A 19,071-nucleotide genomic window follows, 5' to 3' on the forward strand; every position below is an offset into this window, starting at 1 on the left:
CCATGAATGATATCTTTATGAAAGATGAGGGGTTGCGTCCTTGCCTCCAAGGAGGACTGTGGCTGTGCTTTCTCCAAGATGTATCTGTTTATTCTTTTGGTAGATTGTGGGATATTCCATCATCTTCCCCAACATCACAGTTCAAAGGCATCAGGGTTGGTGTTTTGGGGTTTTTTCCCCCATCAAATTTTTTCATTATCCAGCTCTCAGCAGCATAGCGAGTAATTGAAAATACCATGGTCTGAATCAGGCACACCGTAGTCCTCAAACTAAGATCATAGTTTCTCAGTAATTTGGAGAGGTACTTGACTGCAGACTTGCCCAGTACAATATGTCTCCTGATCTCTTGAGTGCTGGTATCAAGTGTATTGACGGTGAATCCAAGTAAAATGAAGTAATTGACAGCTTCAACCTTTTCTCCATCTATCATGATGTTGCATATTAGTCCAGTGGTGAGAAATGTTTATTTCTTGATATTCAGATTCAATCCATATTGAAGGCCACCATGTTTATCTTCTGGAGCCAGTGTTTCAAGTCCTCATAAAGGAAATTAAAATATAATTAGGTTGATTATTGTTGTTGTTACCATCAAATTAAGTATGACTCATAGTCGCCTATGAACAGCCAACCCAAGCTCTCCCCTGTCCTTTGCCATCATCGTCATCATCATCATCTCTGACACACTAGAATCCACTGCTGAATTAACCATGTCACTCCATCTCACTGGGAGTCTTCCTCTTCTTCACTGACCCTCCATCTTTCAAAGCATGATGTCCCTTACCAAGGAATAGCTTCTCCTGGCTACATGTCCAAAGTATAAAAGATGAAGCTTCCCTATTTTTGCCTCTAAGGAGCATTCTGGCTGCACTTTTTCCAAAACTTATCTATTTGTTCTTTTGGCAGTCCATGGGATATTCAGTACTCTTCTCCAGCACCATAATTAAAATCATATTCTTCTTCTGTTGTCTTTATTCACTGTCCAGCTCTCTAATGCCTACTAGATTACTGAGAAGACCATGGCCTGAATCAGATATTCCTTAGTCTTCAAACTTACATCATTGTTTTTCATCATTTTGGAGAAGTTACTGACAGTAGACTTACCCAATGCAATGTCTCTCCTGATTTCCTGATGGCTGATACCAGGAGTTTTGGTTGTTGATCCAAGCAAAATGAAACCATTGACAGCTTCAGTCCTTTCTCAATCTATCATAACATTGACTCTTGGTCTTGTGGTAACTTTCTTTGTTTTCTGATGTTGAGATGTAATTCATATTGAAGGCTGCAGTCTTTGATCTTCTGCAGCAAGACTTTCACATCCTCCTCTCTTTTCTTTTTCCCCCCTTTTCTGTCACCCAACTTCTTTTTTTTTCTCTCCTCACTTTCAGTAAGCAAAATCCTGTGTGGTATCTGTATAATGCAGCTTGTTGAATTTTCCTCCAATCCTGATGTCATATTGTTCCTCATAGAGTCCAGCTTCCCAAATTATTCATACAGATTAGGTATGGTACAGAATAGGTATTAGGTATTCATACAGAATAGGTAAGGAGAAAGGATACAACCCTGATGCATACCCTTCCTGATTTTAAACATACAGTGTTCACTTGCTCTGTTCGGACAATTTCATAAGAGCACAATTATTAAGTGTTCTGGGATTGCCATTTTTCTCAATGTTAGCCATAATTTGTTATGATCCACAAAGTTAAATGTCTTTGCATAGTCAACAAAATACCAATAGACATTTTTCTGGTATTCTGTGCTTTCAGCCAGGATTCATCTGACACCAGCAATGATATCCCTGGTGCTGTGGCCTCCTGTAAACCCAGCTTGAACTTCTAGTGGTTAACTGTCAATGTACTATTTGAACCATTTTTTAATGATCTTCAGCAATATTTTGCTTGCATGTCATATTAATGATATGTTTTGTTGAATTCCATATTCTTTTGGATCACCTTTTTGGGGGATAGGGACAAATATGGATCTCTTCCAGTCAGCCAGCCAGGTAGTTTTCCTCCAAATTTCCTGGCATAACTTAATGAGTACATCTAGGGGTGCATCTGTTAGTTGAGGACAGCTGCTGAAATTTTCTCACAGGCACCTCAGCCTTCAAACTTGCAGCTTTAGACCAGTGCTACAAAGCTCTCGTCATTGTTGGTGTTGCTTTTGTTGTGTACCATCGAGTTACCTGTGACTCATAGCAACCCTATGTACAATAGCTCTGAACCCTACCCTATCCTGAGCCAGTCTCACTAACTCCAACACACCTATCCCCATTACTTGAGTTACTATGTTAATCCATCTCATCTGGGTTCTTCCTCTCCTATTCTGTCTCTCCACCTTTCTAAGCATGATGTCCTTCTCTAAGGACTGAACCCACCTGGCCACATGCCCAGAATATGTGAGATAGAGCTTCAAAATTCTGGCCTCCAAAGAGAAACTTGGTTTCACCCTCTCTCAGACTGACATGTTTGTTCTCTTGGCGGTCCGTAGTATATTCAGTATTCTTCTCCAGCACCACAACTGAAAGGCATAGATTCTTCTTCTGTCATCCTTAATCATTGTCCAGATCTCTGATACATAGCAAGTAATTGTGAAGACCATGGCCTGGATCAGGAGCACCATTAGTACTACCAATTATGGTGTCTCCAACAAACTTGAGTGAAGGCCTCTAGCTCTAGTTCCATGGGGTAGCAGTCCCAAGATCAACTCTGTCTTGCATCAGGTCTCTAGTTCTCTGCTGTGGCGGCTGCTGGTGGTCCTGTGGGCCTTGATCTGAGCAACACAGGAGTCTTTGGCCTCAGCAGATGTGCTCTCTGCATTCTCTGCTTCCTTTGTGAAGGTGGTGTTCCTGCAATCTCCTGCAGAATGTGCTAAATTTAGTGGCAACACTAGCCAGTCAGTCCCCTTGTGTGCAGGCTAACACACTGTATTCACATGTTTCTGCCCATCCATATGGACAGGAGTCAATGGCTTGGAAAGTCACTTTGAACAATAGGCCCGTAGCACCACAGGTAGGATGATCTTCAATAAAATATTGACACAGAAGAGGTTATAAGGATGGAGCATATCTGGCATGGTTTTTTCCTGTTGTACCTAGGGTCACGATGAGTCAAAGTCAACTCCAGGGCACCTAACAACAGTAACAAACACATTTATAGAATGGAAGCTTAGTTGATCCCAAGAATGAAACTTTAATTGAAGTTCCAAAGGACTCCTTCCTTCTTTCAACAAAAATTTATTCCATCATATATGTGCTCCTTAATGAAGCATCTTGGGAGCATTTTAAACAAGAAGTCACCTTTCATTCTGCACTGCTGTTTCCTCAAAACCTACATTTCTGACCCAACATAAAGAGCTGTGCCTCACCCTTTCCTATCACCTCTTTCTCTCTAGTCAGATTGAATTGCTGCCAGTTCGCAGTTGAAGATGGCCTAGTGCCCTCTTGTCTCCTTGTCTTTGCACATGCTGCCTGGAATGAACCATCTCTCCAAATCCACTTGGCCTGACCAAGTCCAGCTCCATAGTTAGTTTGTATGTAGACATTTCCTCACCTAGGTAAGGAACTCCCATGGGGCTCTCAATGGTGCACCCTTTTCCCCTACCTGAGCAGTAAACATACTGGACTGTAACTGATTGTCTTTTATTCCCACTAAACAGCAATTCTCTGATTTCTACAAGCACCAGGATCAGCTCGCAAATAACACAGATTTCTAGGTCTTAATAGGATCAGAGGTCTTTTGCGGCAGATGTGCTTGATGCAATATGTCACTTGATGGGCGTACTGTGTTGTGCCCATCTGCCACAAAAGACCTCTTCCAAGTATTAAAAAGCAAATATGTCACTTTAATTGTTATTTTCAATCATCTCCTGTGCATGCGTAAGCTGCACAATGAATAAAGAAGACTCAAGAAGAATTAATACATTTGAATGATGGCATCAGCAAAGAATATTGAATATATGATGGAATACCAGAAGAATTAACAAAACTAAGCATCTGAGAGCTGGACAATGACCAAGGATGACAGAAGAAAAAATAATGTCTCTGAGTTGTGGTGCTGGAGAAGAGTATTGAACATGTCATGGACTGCCAAGAGAACTAACGAATCTTTTCTGGAGAGCGTGAAACTAAGCTGCTCCTTGGAGGCAAAGATTTTGAGACTCCTTAGAAAGGAGAATGTTGAGACTTTGCCTTGAAATTTTAGATATGTTATGCTTGGTAAAATTCTGGATTAGTGAAAGAGAGGAAAACCGCCTATAAGATGGATTGACATAGTGGTTGCAACAGTGAACTCAAACACAGCAACAATTGTGATGATAAGGCAGGACATGACATGAAGTGTTCTGTTGTTCTGAGGTACCATCGAGTCATGTACAACTCATAGTGAACTATGAACAACAGCTCTGAAACCTGCGCTATCCTGTGCCATCCTCACCATCTCTGATAACCTGAGCCCATTGCTGCAGTTACCATGTCAAGCCATCTTGATGGGGGTCATCTCACTGATCTTCCACCCTTCCAAGCATGCAACTGACTCAACTTCACTTACCAAGACACTATGCCAGAGATGGTTTGTTAGGTCTAGGTCAGTCTCAGAGTCTGTATTTTCTAGGTGCTCTGTAGGTTCTGATATAGGTGGTTTCATCCAGGTACACCTGAAGAGGCCATGGGCTCCAAGAGAACAGAGCCTGTTATAACCCTGAGTCTAGGCCAGCCCAAGTTTAAGACTAGTTAAATGGCTTTCCTAGTCATCATCTTTGACTTTGACACAAGTGGGAATAGGCTGTATATGAAGTAATCATTATGAAAATCATCACTTCTTCCCATACCACCAAGTTAAACTGAGCAGATTTAGCAGCAATGGTGGGACTCTCACTACCAGCAGTCCCACTAGAAGAGGAAGCAGAGAGTGCAGCCTGTGTCCTTTGGGGCCAGAGGTTCCTGCGTCAGCCAGACCAGAATCTATTCGAGAGCAGCAGCAACCCAAGCAGGGAATCAGAGACTGATGTGAGAGGGACATTTACCCAAGCTTTCTGGAGGACTGAGGGGAAACACCATAACTGGCAAACCTAAGGAAACTAACATTGACTTAAGACATGAGGGTGAAGGTCAAAGAGCCTGTGAGCACACTTGAGGAGCTGTCTGGATTGAGGAATGGTATCCTGCTGCCAACTTGAATTGTAACCTGATAACTTTAATAAACCTCATAATTGTTAATACGGTTCTGTGAAATCTGTGTGGTCATAGCAATGAATTCTGGACCCAGTATAGCAACAAAATTGATGTAGACATAGGAACAGGAGCATGGGAAACCATGTCTGACCATACAGGAATTGGATTTCTAATGTGAATGTTGTTGATGGAGGTAGTTCCCCTTTGTGGACTTAGTACAGGTTATTTACAGCCATCTCCATGTTGCCTACACTCTTTTTACAAAAAAACAACCAACCAGCCAAACCCACTGCAGCCAAGCTGATTCCAACTCCTAGCTACCCTGTAGGACAGAGTGGAACTGCCCCATGGAGTGCCCAAGGCGATAACTCTTTCCAGAGTGCCACATATTTCCCCCACAGAACAACTGGTGAGTTCAAACCACTGACCTTTCAGTTAACATCTGAGTGATATAATCACTGAGCCACCAAAGTAAGGGCTTGGAAAAGACAGTGATTATAAAGTAACGAATAAACCAAGGAATTCCACTTACCAGAGTATTCTGCTCTGTGAGTCTGCTGGGCAGCTGGAGCCACAGCTGTAGGGGGAACTGTGAGAATAATGAAGATTCAAAACCTACCACTGAGCTCACCTGTGCTCAGGCCCCCACTTGGCCTAGACTGGACTTGCCTGAGTCGCCTGGTCTCACATCCCTGTCACCTGCCTTCAGCTACCTCAGGCATTGCCATTATTAGCCTTTGAGAAACAGGGTGTGAGGATCAGGCTGTGAACTTCCCAGAATAGTCCCACGGGAGAGGGCAGCCTTCCTAAATCTGGGCTGCATCTTCTCTGATTAGCAGCTGCTTCTCTAATGACCAAATGACCCTAGAAAGACAGAGTTGCACAATAAGGGGTTGCTTAGACATTATCATTGATTATATTAATCATTGGTAATTGATGTTAGGAAACAAAGTGCCTATGATTTTTTTTAAGTATAATTGCCATTTTATTTTCAGATGAGTTTTTTCTTGAGCCTTTAAGGAATCACATCCTTCCATGGGCTTTGGTGGCGGTCATGGGGCAGCACCTGTAGATCTAAATCTGGGTGGAGGTGTTCTGTCCTTCTTACTTCACGAGCACCTTGCCATGAGCAGCCCAGCTCACACAATAGTGCAGTTTCACATAGAGCTTTTTTTTAATTTTTATTTTATTATTTTTGTGTGAGTGTACCGTCAAATCAGATCTGACTGGTACAGGAGGAGATTGTACCTCCTTCCCCGGCAGAGCATCTGGTGGATTCAAACCGTGAGCCTCTGGGATTGTAGCTGCAGCTCCTTGCCACTAGGCCACCAGAGCTCCCCTCACATAGAGCTTTGGGAGCACATATGCATCGAAGACACTTGCTTCAGAAATGCCCATGATGGCAGCTGCCTCTACTATATTTTGAATTACTATCTTCTTAATTGCCTTGTCTTTAGGCATGCAGTGGGCACAGTTCATGCAGCAAATAAGCTGCATGTGGCCATGGTCCTTTTTAGCATGACTGTTGTTTCTCCTTTTCTTCAGCATCTTGGAAACAAGGACTTGAGAAAGGAATGAATGTATTGCTTAAAAAAAGAAAAATTCTGCTTTGTGAGGAAATTTTTCCAAACATATATCAAGCTCATTATTATGGTGAAAAAAAGAAAAAATTCCTAAAACTCAGGTCTGCCCAACTCCAGAGTGTTCTGTGTCCATGGAGGATATTCCTCAGGAAATTATAAGGACAATGAACTATAAAATTAGTGTCTTAGTTTTTGTATTGTTGTTAGGTACCATTGAGTCACATGTGACTTATAGTACAATGTAAGTAGGTGTGTTGGAGTCACACAGGCTCAGGACAGGGCAGGCTTCAGAGGTGTTGTATAGAGGGTCGCTATGACTTGCTATGTGTCTTAGTTATACAGTTATTATAACAGAAATAATAGAAAACATCATGATAGATGAAGAAGAGATTGAAATTACCAATGATTTTACTTGACTTGGATCCATGATAGATGAAGAAGAGATTGAAATTGCCAATGATTTTACTTGACTTGGATCCACAATCAACACCTTTGGTGGCACAAGTCAGAAGATCAGATGTATAGATGTTTAGCATTGGGAAAGTCTGCTGTTAGGGACCTCTCCAAAGGCCTATAGAACAATGCTGTCAGTTTAAAGACTAAGATTCAGTCATGGTCTTTCCAGTCACTTACTGTGCTTCTGAAAGTTGGACAATGAATAAGGATGACAGAGAAGAAGCAATGCCTTTGAGCTGTGGTATTGGACAGGAGCATCCACTTCCCAAACAACATGCCTCCGGAAACTCTATGAACTTTGATAAATGTCAATAGTTGTAAAGGGGTTCAGGCCTTTTGTTCACAGGGTTGCTATAAGTTGTGCTCAACTCAAAGACAATCAACAACAACAGCACTGGACAGGAGGACTGAAGATCCCATGGGCTGCCAAAAGAACGAACGGACATGTCTTGGAGAGGGTACAGTCAGAATGCTCCTTGGAAGCAAATCTGATGAAGCTTTGCTTCACACACAACCTTTGGATATGTTTCTAGGAGAGGGTTGGAGAAGAACATCATTCTTGGAAAGATGGAGGCAGAGCGAAGAAGAGATTCTCAACCAGGGGGACTGACGTAGTGTATCGAGGATGATAAAGATGGCCAGGGTTGGACAGGGTGCATATCTGTTGTTCATAGGGTCACTATGAATCAAACTCAACTTGATGGCACCTAACATACAAAACATATTGGTTATTCATACACATTCTGTTTTAGAACACTAATACAAATGGATGATTTTGAATGAACAGTAATGTATTCTCTCACAGTTTAGGCGGCTGGAAATCGAAATTCAGGGTTTGGTTCTAGGGTAAGGCTCTCTCTGTGTCTCTAAGTTCTAGGAATTTCTAAGTACAGGAACCTAGTTCCAACAGAAATGCTCCACTCCTGCCTGTCTTCCTATGTAGTATGGTGGTCCCGCTTCATTCTCCTTTTCTCTCTTGTAAGACAAAAGGTGATGTAAACCTGTGGGACAATGAGTGATTGTCAAAATGGCTTTCCTAGCCCATTGCTTTGACAGGTAGCTGGGTGGTATGCTAATGTTGTGAATGAGGGGAACAGTACCTTTCTTTTGCATGGAAACATGCAAAGAAGGAGGGTAGACCCTAATCGTGGGAATGGTCATCTTGCCATCCTTCCAACCGTAAACTGAGCAAGTTTGGAGACTTGCTAATATGGAAATCTCACTGGTCCCAGCCTGACAACACACCCAAAGTATGTAAGACAAAGTTTCACCATACTTGCTTCTAAAGAGCACCCTAGTTGCCCTTCGTATTCTTCTCCAACATCACAATTCAAAGGCGTCAATTCTTCTTCTTTTTAAGGCATCAATTCTTCTTCTGTCATCCTTTTTTCATGGTCAACTTTCAGATGCATAGGAAGCAACTGGAAAGACCATGCCTTGGATCAGTTGCACCTGACTCTTTAAACTGACATCCTTGCCCTTTAGAACTCTGGTGAGGTCCTTGACACCAGACTTTGCCAATGCAACATATCTTTCGAGTTGGCACTGTTACCATGGGTGCTCATGGTGGATCCAAGTAAAATGAAATCATTCATTAAGAACTTCAACCTTTTCTCTATCTATTATGATAGTGCTTAAACCCTGTAACCATGACTATGGTTCTGTATGTTCTGTATGGCCATTGCAAAAGATTAGCAGACCCAGCCACAGAACAGCAGGAGCTCTAGGAGAGACAGCTGATGTTGGAATTGGTAGAGGTAGGGTCAAGGAGTACATGTGGCATGTCTAGTCAGGATTGGTTTTGTACACTGAATATATTGTGCATGGGACTCTTTCCTCTTATGGAGTTAATGGAAGATGTGGTCACCTCCACATCACCTGCACTCTTTTCACTATATCATACAGCAGGATCACTCCCTTTATATCAGATTGAGTGACCTGTATAAGAATGCTGTTTCTCACCCTAAACTCACTACAACTGAGTGGCTAATCACTTCTCAAAATACTCTCTGGGGAATTATTACTACACTGCTTCTAATCTTGCTTCATGGGCATTAAAGAGGTTAGGATTTACAAAATAGGATAATGACATGATACTGACACTCATGACCTGGCTAAGTTGAAATAGTTTTTTCATATTAAAAAATATTTTATATGAGTTTGCATACAGAATTTGTATACATTATGTTTAATTCATGTACATTGTGTTTCACACATTTCTTCATTTACATTGTGCTCAGTATGATCATTCATATACTTTGTGTTTTAAAAAATTAATCACCTGGGAGCTCTGATGACCTGGTGGTAAGAAGTTGCACTGCAATCCCAGAGGTACACGGTTCGAATCCACCAGATGCTCTGTTGAAGAAGGAGAGGCAATCTCTTCCTATACCAGTCAGTTCTGGTTTGACGGTACACGCACAAAAAATAATAAAAAAAATTAATCACCGTTGATCTATGCCTATTATTACTCCATCTTTTCAGGTCCCCATTGAATCTTTCCTAATTCCTTTGCCCCTTCCCTTCAACCACCAAAGTCTGTCTATCTTAGTGATTTCTCCCCTCCTCACACTCCTTTCCCCTGTTCCCCTCCCTTTCCGTTTTGGGACTTTTAACTGCATCTTACTAGTAACTCTTCTACCAATAATGGTCTTATGCAGTATTTGTCCTTAAGAGACCAAGTTAGTTCACTCACCATAATTCTCTCTAGCATCTCCCATATTGTATAGTAATTTACAAAATAATTGCTCCTTAGTGCTACATAATATTCCATTGTGTGAATGTATCAAATCTCTCAACCCATTCATTTGTTAATGAACATCTAGGCTGTTTCTGTTTTCTCTCTATTGTGAATAACACTGCTATGAGCATAGGTTAGGTGTCCAAATCTTTATTTGTGTCTGAGTTTATTCCCAGCCATTTAATACATGGGTCATATAGAATCTCTATGTTCAGCTTTTTCAACATATCATACCAACAGTGTATGAGAGTTCCAATTTCTCCACATACTAGTCAACATTTATTGTTTGTTGTCCTGTTTAACTTTGCCTCTGCAATTGAGGTGAGATGGTATGTCATTGTGGTTTTGAATTGCGTCTCTCTCATTGCCAGTAATTTTGAGCATTTCTTCATGTGTCTGTTGGCCATCTGAATGCCTTTCTTTGTGAAAGGTCTTTCCATATCTTTTGCCCGTTTTGTGATTGGATTATCAGTCTTTTCCTTGTGGAGGCCCTGTAGTATTCTGCAAACTTTCATTATGAGACCCTTGTGTGAGCTGTCATTACCAAATGACATATGTTTTCCCCAGTCTGTAGGTTTTCTTTTCCCCTTACTGGAAAAGGTTTTGATATACACAAGGACTTGGCCCCATTTGTTGATGTTATTGAAATACATTTTTTTAAATTTTATTTTATTATTTTTTTGTGCATGTACCGTCAAATCAGATCTGACTGGTACAGGAGGAAATTATCCCTCCTTCTCCGGCAGAGCATCTGGTGGATTTAAACTGTGTACCTTTGGGATTGCAGTACAGCTTCTTGCCACTAGGCCACCAGAGCTTCCCTGAAATACATTTTTTAACAATACAATTCAAGGAGCTTTCCAGGTAGAGGGAACAATATAAGCAAATGCCCCACAAGAAAGTGTAACTGACGAAACATGTGAGGAGAAGAGAGGAAGGATGAGGTGCTAGGTGGAGGGTAAGGTTGACAGGAGGCCTGGGTATGCAAAACATTCTGAGCCACTGTTGGTGGTAAGGACCAAGGAAAGAGCTGAAGAATGGGTTGTTTATTTGCTTTTGCTTTGTTTTTAATAAAACAGAAAATTCTGGAAATCACACACGTGCAGGTTGATTAATTTTCACAAATACCACACACTCGTATAAGCAGCTCCCAGGTCAAGAAGCAAATCATTGCATCCCAGGACCCTCTCACATCCCATCATTACCCCAGGGTACCTGCCACCTTGATTTTTAACTCCATAGATTGAAATTGTCTAATTTTGTACTTGCAAGTTTTTTAAAAGCAAAGATGGCATTTTGATGACTGAAGCACACGTGACACAAGCCTTAGTTTTCTCACATGCATCACATATCTGTGAAAGTGGGACAATGAAGAAGGAAAAGCTGCATCAGTGCATTCAAATTGTGATATTGGCAAAGAATGCCAAATATACTGAGGACTGCCAGAACCAGCAAATCAATCTCAGAAGAAGAAATACAACCCAAATGCTTTTTAGAAGCACAGATGGCAGACTTCAGCTCCTTACTGTTGAGCCATTATTAAGATCAATTACTTGAAAGAACATGTTTGGCAAAGTAGAGGGTTAGAAAAAAAAATATCCTCAACAAGATGAATTGACCCAACAGCCACAACAGTGGGCTCAAAACATACCAGTAGTCATGAAGATGGTGCAGACCGGGCAACGTTTTGCTTTGTGGTTAAATGTAAGGTTGCCATGCTAGTCAGAGCTGACACAGGAGCAATTAACAGCAGAAATGGAATCCACGGGCTTTCGTGCGCATGCTTTCTTTCCCTCAGCATTGCCTTTATCAGTAAGATTTGTCAGCACTGTGACCTCTGGCTATAGTTTGTTCACTCTCACTGCTGTGTGGTAACCCATGATGTGAACACACACCACTTTATTTTCCATCCTGCTGCTTGTGGACATTGGGTTGTTTCCAGGTTTGAAGTTGTGTTAAGCTTGGTTCTCTAAAAAAAACTAACTTAAAGGAGTGTGAGTGTGTGTGTTATTGTGTGTGTGCTATCTATCTATCTATCTATCTATCTATCTATCTATCTATCTATCTATCCAACTATCTACATAGAGAAAAAGATTTCTCACACCATCCTGATTTCTTTCTCCAGAGAGGAAACCTCCAGCAAGCGTTCTGAGGCTATAGATCACACAGGAGGAGGTTGCCCATCTTTCACCTGCAGAGCCACAGGTGGATTTGAACTGCCAGAGAGCCTTTGGGCTAGCGGCACAACTCTCTGTGGACTACACCATCAGAGTTCCGTGTGTGTGTGTGTATGCTGTTTTTGTCATTGCTATTGTATGACATCAAGTCAGAAACAACTCATAGCTGACCCTCCCACAGATTTTCAGGGGCAGTAAATCACATGCAAGGAGGTGGTCCATCTTTCTCCCATGGAGCTGCTGGTGGATTTGAACTGCATGCCTTTGGAATTGCCCCACAGCCTCTTAACCATTAGGCTACCACAGTTATGGCTCATAGCAACCCTGTGAATGACGGATCTGAACTTAGCTCATGTTCATTTTGGTAGTCCCTGGGTCAATCCATCTCACTCTGAGGGTTTTTCTCCCTTTCCTTGGGCCTCTACCTTTCTAACTATTTCTCTAAAGATTGATTTCTCATGAAAATATTCCCAAAGTAAATGAGGTGAAGTCGCACCGTTCTTCCGCCTAAGGAGCACCCTGGTTGCATTACTACAAGACAGCTTTGTTTGTTCTTTTGGACGTCTGGAATTTATTCTGTACTCTTCACCAAGACAATTCAAAGGCATCTACTCATCTTCTGTCATCTTTATTCATTATCCAATTTCAGTTGCAGCTTAAAAGTCCATGGCCAGATAAGTGCGCCTTGACTCTTTAGTACTTCGGAGGGGTCCTTGATAGCAGATTTTCCCAGTGCGACACATCTTCTGATTTCTTGACTGCTGCTACTATGTGTGATGATTGTGGATCCAACTAAGATAAAGTCGTTGACAATTTCAATCTTTTCTCCATCTATCATGATGTTGCCTCTTGGTTCAGTGGTGAGAATTTTTGTTTTCTTGATGTTGTAACTTATATGAAGATTGTAGTATTTGATCTTCTGCAGCAAATGTTTCAAGCCTTCTCCACTTTCATCCAGTAAGGTTGTGTCATCTGCATAACACACACTGTTGATGTATCTTCCTCCAATCCTGATGGGGCATTCTTCTGCATATAGTCCAGCTTCTGGAATGATTTGCTCAAGCTACAGACTGTATAACTGACTGAATAGCAACAGAGAAAGGATACATTTTCTGACTTTAAACCATGCAGTGTTCGATCTAAGGGAGCTCTGGTGGCTTAGTGGTAAGGAGTTGTGATGCTAACCGGAAGGTTGTGGTGTTGTTGTTTAGTGCTGTCCAGTCATAGTCAACTCGTAGTGACCCTGTGAACAAAAGACGTGAACACTTGTATAACTTTCACTGTTTTCTCCATGTTCATAGAGTTTCTAGAGGCAAGCTATTTCAGAAGTGGATGCCTCTCCTGCTTTCCAGCTTATTTAATCGGGAAGTTCCACCAAACACTGTCGACCATGGGTGATCAATATCACATTTGATACATCAGTGTCACAGTGTTTAGCATCACAGCAATCAAGAGGTACCTCTGTACAGAAAATGGGCAGACCGGTGCTATACCACTTGGAAGAATGACCAACCAAAAACAAGTAAAACCAGGCAGGCCTGAGGGCTGCAGATTAAAATCACCCACCTTTGGCTTGGTAGCATAACTTTCTATCCACTAGGCCAAAAGAGCTCTCTCTATGTTGTTGTTAAATGCTGTCAAGTTGTAGGCAACTCATAGTGACCCTATGAATGAAAGACTTGAAATACACAGTTTAAATCCACTAGCTACTCCATGGGAAAAAAATAGGCAGTCTCCTCTGTGAAAAGCCACTGGAGGATTAACATATCTATTTACATCTGTCTATATATATTATTGTCAATTTGTATCATATCAATTCCTGGGGCCTTATTTTTTGTCAATGCCTTCAATGAAGCTTCTACTTCCTCCTTCATTACCATTGGCTCCTGTTCATATGGTACTTCCTGAAATGTTTCAGTGTCAATCAGTTTTCTTTCTGGTATAGTGATTCCACCTTCTTTTGATACTTTCTGGGTCATTCAATATATTTCCCTTAGCACCTTTGAATTTTGTAACATGAGGCTTAAATTTGTTTTTCAGTTCTCTCAGCTTGAGAAATGCAGAGCGAGTTCTTCCCTTTTTATTCTCCCATTCCAGCTCTCTGCACACTCCATTATAATACTTTCCTTTGTCCTCCAGAGCTGCCCTTTGAAATCTGTTCTTCTCTTTTACTTTGGCATGTTTTCCTTTTGTTTTGGTTTCTCGATGCTCCAGTGCAATATTTTTTTCCTTTTTTTTTTTTTACTTTAAAAAATATGGGACACTTCACAAATTAGCTTGTCATCCTTGCTCAGGAGGCCAACCTAATCTTTTCTCTGTTGTTCCAATGTTATATGTGCTACCAAAGCAAGTACGCCAGTGCAATTTTTAGTCTCTTCTGATATTCATTTCAATGTTTTCTTTCTCCTCTGTTTTTGCAGTGACCTTTTGCTCTCTTCATGGATATCTTTGAAACCAACCCACATCCCACAACTCATCTGGTTTTCGATCATTGGTGTTCAATGCCTCAAACCTATTCCTAAGATGATCTTGAAATTCAGACGGAATTGATTCAATATCATGTCTTGGTTCCTGTGGGCTTATTTTAATTTTCTTTGGCTTCAATTTGAACTTGCATATAAGTAATGAGTAATTGATGGTCTGACCCACAATCTGCCCTAGTTTTGACTGCCAATACTTGAGCTTCTCCAGTGATTTCTTGCACAAACGTAGACAATCTTATTCCTGTTAAAGAAGTGCACTGAACATTCCATAGAAGGCCAAAAGAACAGATATGTCTTGGAGAGGGTTCAGTCGGAGTGTTCTTTGGAGGCAGAAATGATGAGGCTTCACCTCACATACTTTGGGCATGTTGCTAGGAGGGGCTATTCCGTGGAAAAGTACATGATGTTGGGAAGTGTGGAGGGTCCATGAAGGAGAGGAAGACCTTCAACCATATGGATTGACACAATGGCTGCCTCAACAGGCTCTTGTGTGACAGAAGTGTGAGGATGGCACAGGCTATAACAGGGTTCAGATCTTTTGTTCACAGGGTTGCTATGAGCTGTGCTTGACTCAACAACATCTTGTGTGCCATCATGTCAGGATCGACAGCTGACCCTCCAGTAGGTTTTCAGAGGCAATTTAATTGCACGAGAGGAGACTGTCCACCCTTTTCCCTTGAACAACTGGTGGATTTGAACCACAAGCCTTTGGGATTGCAGCATAGCATCTGTCCACTAGGCCACAAAGCTTCTAGGCCACCAAAGCTTACACATATGCCTATATATACATATACGTATACCTATACATATACGGAGCACTGATGGCCTAGTGGAGAGAGAGAGAGAGAGAAGTTGCGGAGAGAAGGAGAGAGAGTGAGCATAACTGAAAACACGTGTTATGTTTATCTCATTAGGCTTTAGAGGCTAACCAAATCCATTGGGCTAGATGCTTCCATTGTCTTATGTAGCCTCAGAGGGTTTATACAGCCAGGATTGATGGGTCAAGCAGCAGGCTGCCGGCTTCAAAGGCTGATGGATCTAAAACTGGAGGGCAATGCAGTGGGCTACTGGCTCAAGTCCAAAGAACTGGGGGTTGGACGGTGATGATGAGCCAGACGTAGGATCCTATCAGGCATAATGCAAAGATGTGTCACCTGTTCACACCACCAAGGAAACTGCCCGTCCACTGATGGACTGCTCATAGCTGCTTACATCATGGAGAGCACCTTTATAGTGGATTTTATCAAGGACTCATCTACATCATAACTGCTCAATTGGAGAAAAGGCATTTGACCCATAACCTTAACCATCACCCAAGTGTTATGATTAGCGGTGCTGTGAACATTCATGTCGACATTTTTGAGCATCCATATGGACATTTGTGAGGACTGAGTGCCTAGGAGGGTCTCATGAAGTAGGAGATATGATGTGACCAGGCCCCCTGTATAGGTGAGGGGCTGCGCAGTGCAGATTTAGTCCAAGAAGGCCACCTATCTTCTCCCTTCCGGCTCAAAGTTAGCCGAGTGACATTCCTGATAGACCAGTAACATCCTGAGAGGTACTTCACTTCAGTCTGTTATCTTCACTGATTTTACAGCCTCAAACAGTATGACTGAAGCTTAGAGGGCTGTTGGTGTGGTCACCTGGCTAGTATGTAATGGGGTGAAGATTTCAACCTGGATCTGCCTGATAGGCAGGCTCAAAGTCTGAACTCTGCACATCCCATAGACCCAACTGTGGCTGCCTCCACCCACTGCCCAGGACTGGGAAACCTTCACTTCTGGCCTCTTTGATGGGAAGTTAATAGCTATGCTACTGTGGCTCTCAGATTAGAGGCACAAAGTCCAATTCCATGGACCACACCCTGCCACACTGGTTCATGCTCAAAGTCCTACCAAACTGTTAGGAAACTCTCCCTCTCTGCAACTGTTTCCCTGAAATGTTGCTCTTGTGTTCCATCCAGTTGGAACGGACCCATAGCTGACCCTGCAGCGGGTTTTCAGAGGCAGTAAATTACATGGGAGTTTATTGCCCATCTTTCTCTTAAGAAGCAGTTGGTGGGGGGAGGGGTGGACAGGGAGAAAAATGCAACAATGAATGAATGGAAATCCAAAGTTTCTGTAAATGTTCATTAAAATTAATAATTTTTTTTAAAAAAAACCAAACAATTGGTGGATTTGAACCACGTACTTTTGCATTGGCAGTGCAATGTCTTACCTCTAAGCCACCACCAGCTCATTAATTCATTTCAGGAAATAATTGAGATCCTAAAAGTTCCATCCCCTGGAGAGGATGAAAGACACCCAAGTGTTGAGGACTCTCCTTCATAGGGTCGCTATGAGTCACCTGTGACTCGACGGCATTTAACAACAATAACATCAACAGAGAGAGCAAGAGATCAGCTGGCCCAGTGGACAGAAAGCGATGCTACCAAGCCAAAGGTGGGTGACTTTTAATCTGCGGCCCTTGGGCCTGTCTTTCATTGTTTTTGTTCAGACATTCCTCTAGGTTGTATAGCCCTGGTGTACAAGTTGCCGTACAGCTGTAACTTGTGGTTGCTGTGAAGCTGAACACTGTGACACTGATGTGTCAAATGTGTTAATGGTTGGTTACCCAATGCGGACAGAGAGTGGGGTGGAGGCCCCGATTAAAACAAGCGTGGAAGGAGGTGTGGCATCCACTTCCATAAAGCTTGCCTGTGGACTCACCTGCGACTCAACGGCACTTAACAACAACAACAAAGTTTCCATCCAGGCCATGCACAAGTACCAAAGATAGAGAAGTTGGTCACGTCCGCCTACTGCACCTGGACAGTCAAACTGGAAGCACCTTGCTGTGGCAGACACTCAGTAGTCCAAGCCTGGTGCCACCAAAATGCCGCCACCACTCTTCCCTCATGGATCCCAACACCAAGCTCATTAGGCGCTTCCACCTATCAGAAGTCAGTTCAAAGGCTCTGTGCTGAGAGACAAAAGATACATCAGGGAGTTCTGCTGGTCCAGGGGCAAGAAGCTATATTGCAATCCCAAAGGCACACAGCTCAAATCCACCAGCTGCTTAGTGGGAGAAAGATGGGTAGTTTCTACCCATACAAAAGATACAGACATTGCGGATGAGGTCATCTATTATTTAAAGGTCTGTGTCTTCTTCAAGAACTATGAAATTAAGAATGAAGCAGATAGGACCTTGATATTCTGTATCACTCTCTACATTTCTGAATGCCTAAAGAAACTCCAGAAGTGCAATTGCAAAAGCCAAGGGGAGATAGAAACACCATAGGGATCACTAATTTCTCCATTCCTGGAGAATCCAGCTTCCCACTGAACGCCATGCCCAGGCTGCAAACAGGAAGATGAAGTGATGTGTGCCTACTTACATCACCTAAGACAAGAGACAGGGCTGAGGCTTTGTGACAGTTTGACCCTCAGAATGACAAGCTGAGTAAATGGTAGGCTTGCCTTTGTGAACAGACAGTTCATGAACAAGAGTCCTTCAGGACCTGGCCAGTGAAGAAGACCTGGTTCCCACAGCCACGGTCCTTCACAGCAAGATGTCCACAGTTCACTGCCTTCATCTCATAAAGTTTTATATGAGGGGCAAAGCGAGCATGCCTTTACTGTAAAAATTCCTTATCAGGAATACAGGGAGGTTATGAAAGGGAGATTTGAATTTTTTTTTTAAATTATTGAGCTGGTACTTAATAAGATGTGGTAATACCTGTACCAGCTAGATATGATTTGCCAGTACACACAAAAAAAATAATTTAAAAAAGAAGTGGTAATAAAGACACTTCTAACGTTCTATGTGTCTGGGCAGGGGGGAAGAACGAACTTGACTAGCAGCCACATCAACTCTTATGTTTTGTGGAATGACTAGAACCCAAAAGACAGAATCTCGAGCTAAAAGGTGAATCTTTGTGTAACCCTCTGAGAGGAGTCCTTTGTCAGTGTTCTAAATAGTAGCTTCTGGAAGGCTGGCCTGGTGTTCCACAAAATATGAGGCCAAGTCTTTGGTCAGGCTCATCCCCTGGGCTAAGAGGTCATGGAGGGCTGGAATTGTGTAAACTGGTAAACTGCATTGGTGACTAGCATAGGCCTTGATTTGTAGCATTTGTTGGTTCCTGTGGTATTAACACACTCCTCTTTTGTGGCTCACTGCATAACATTACTAGAGAGGCACTAGAAAGAGATGCACAAAGTCAGCTGACATGAGCCAGTGTGATGTGAGCCGGCCCTGCACATTCCCCTCACTGCCTGAGGAGGCTGAGAGCAGTAGCTGGCACAGAGTAGGTGCATAGGGTGTAGTGAGTGAATGAATGACCTTTCGTTATTGTTATCATCCAGTTATAGTTTCTGCAAACCATCTCTATTCTAATTCAAATCATTGTTTACTGAGTTCTTGGTGTGAGCTGCTTCATACACCAGACTTCACACTGCAGTGTTATCCGAGGCCTCTCTCAGATCTG

At 42.3% G+C, this 19,071-nt stretch overlaps 1 pseudogene; it reads left to right on the plus strand.

Annotated features, from left to right (window-relative positions):
* Window positions 1-15,638: 15,638 nt before the first annotated feature.
* Window positions 15,639-18,116, plus strand: LOC102874471 (annotated as a pseudogene).
* The last annotated feature ends 955 nt before the right edge of the window (window positions 18,117-19,071 follow it).

The sequence above is a fragment of the Elephantulus edwardii genome, unplaced genomic scaffold (genome assembly GCF_000299155.1).
Source record: "Elephantulus edwardii isolate Elephantulus edwardi_28Jun2011 unplaced genomic scaffold, EleEdw1.0 scaffold00116, whole genome shotgun sequence".
In the NCBI taxonomy this organism is placed as follows: domain Eukaryota; kingdom Metazoa; phylum Chordata; class Mammalia; order Macroscelidea; family Macroscelididae; genus Elephantulus; species Elephantulus edwardii.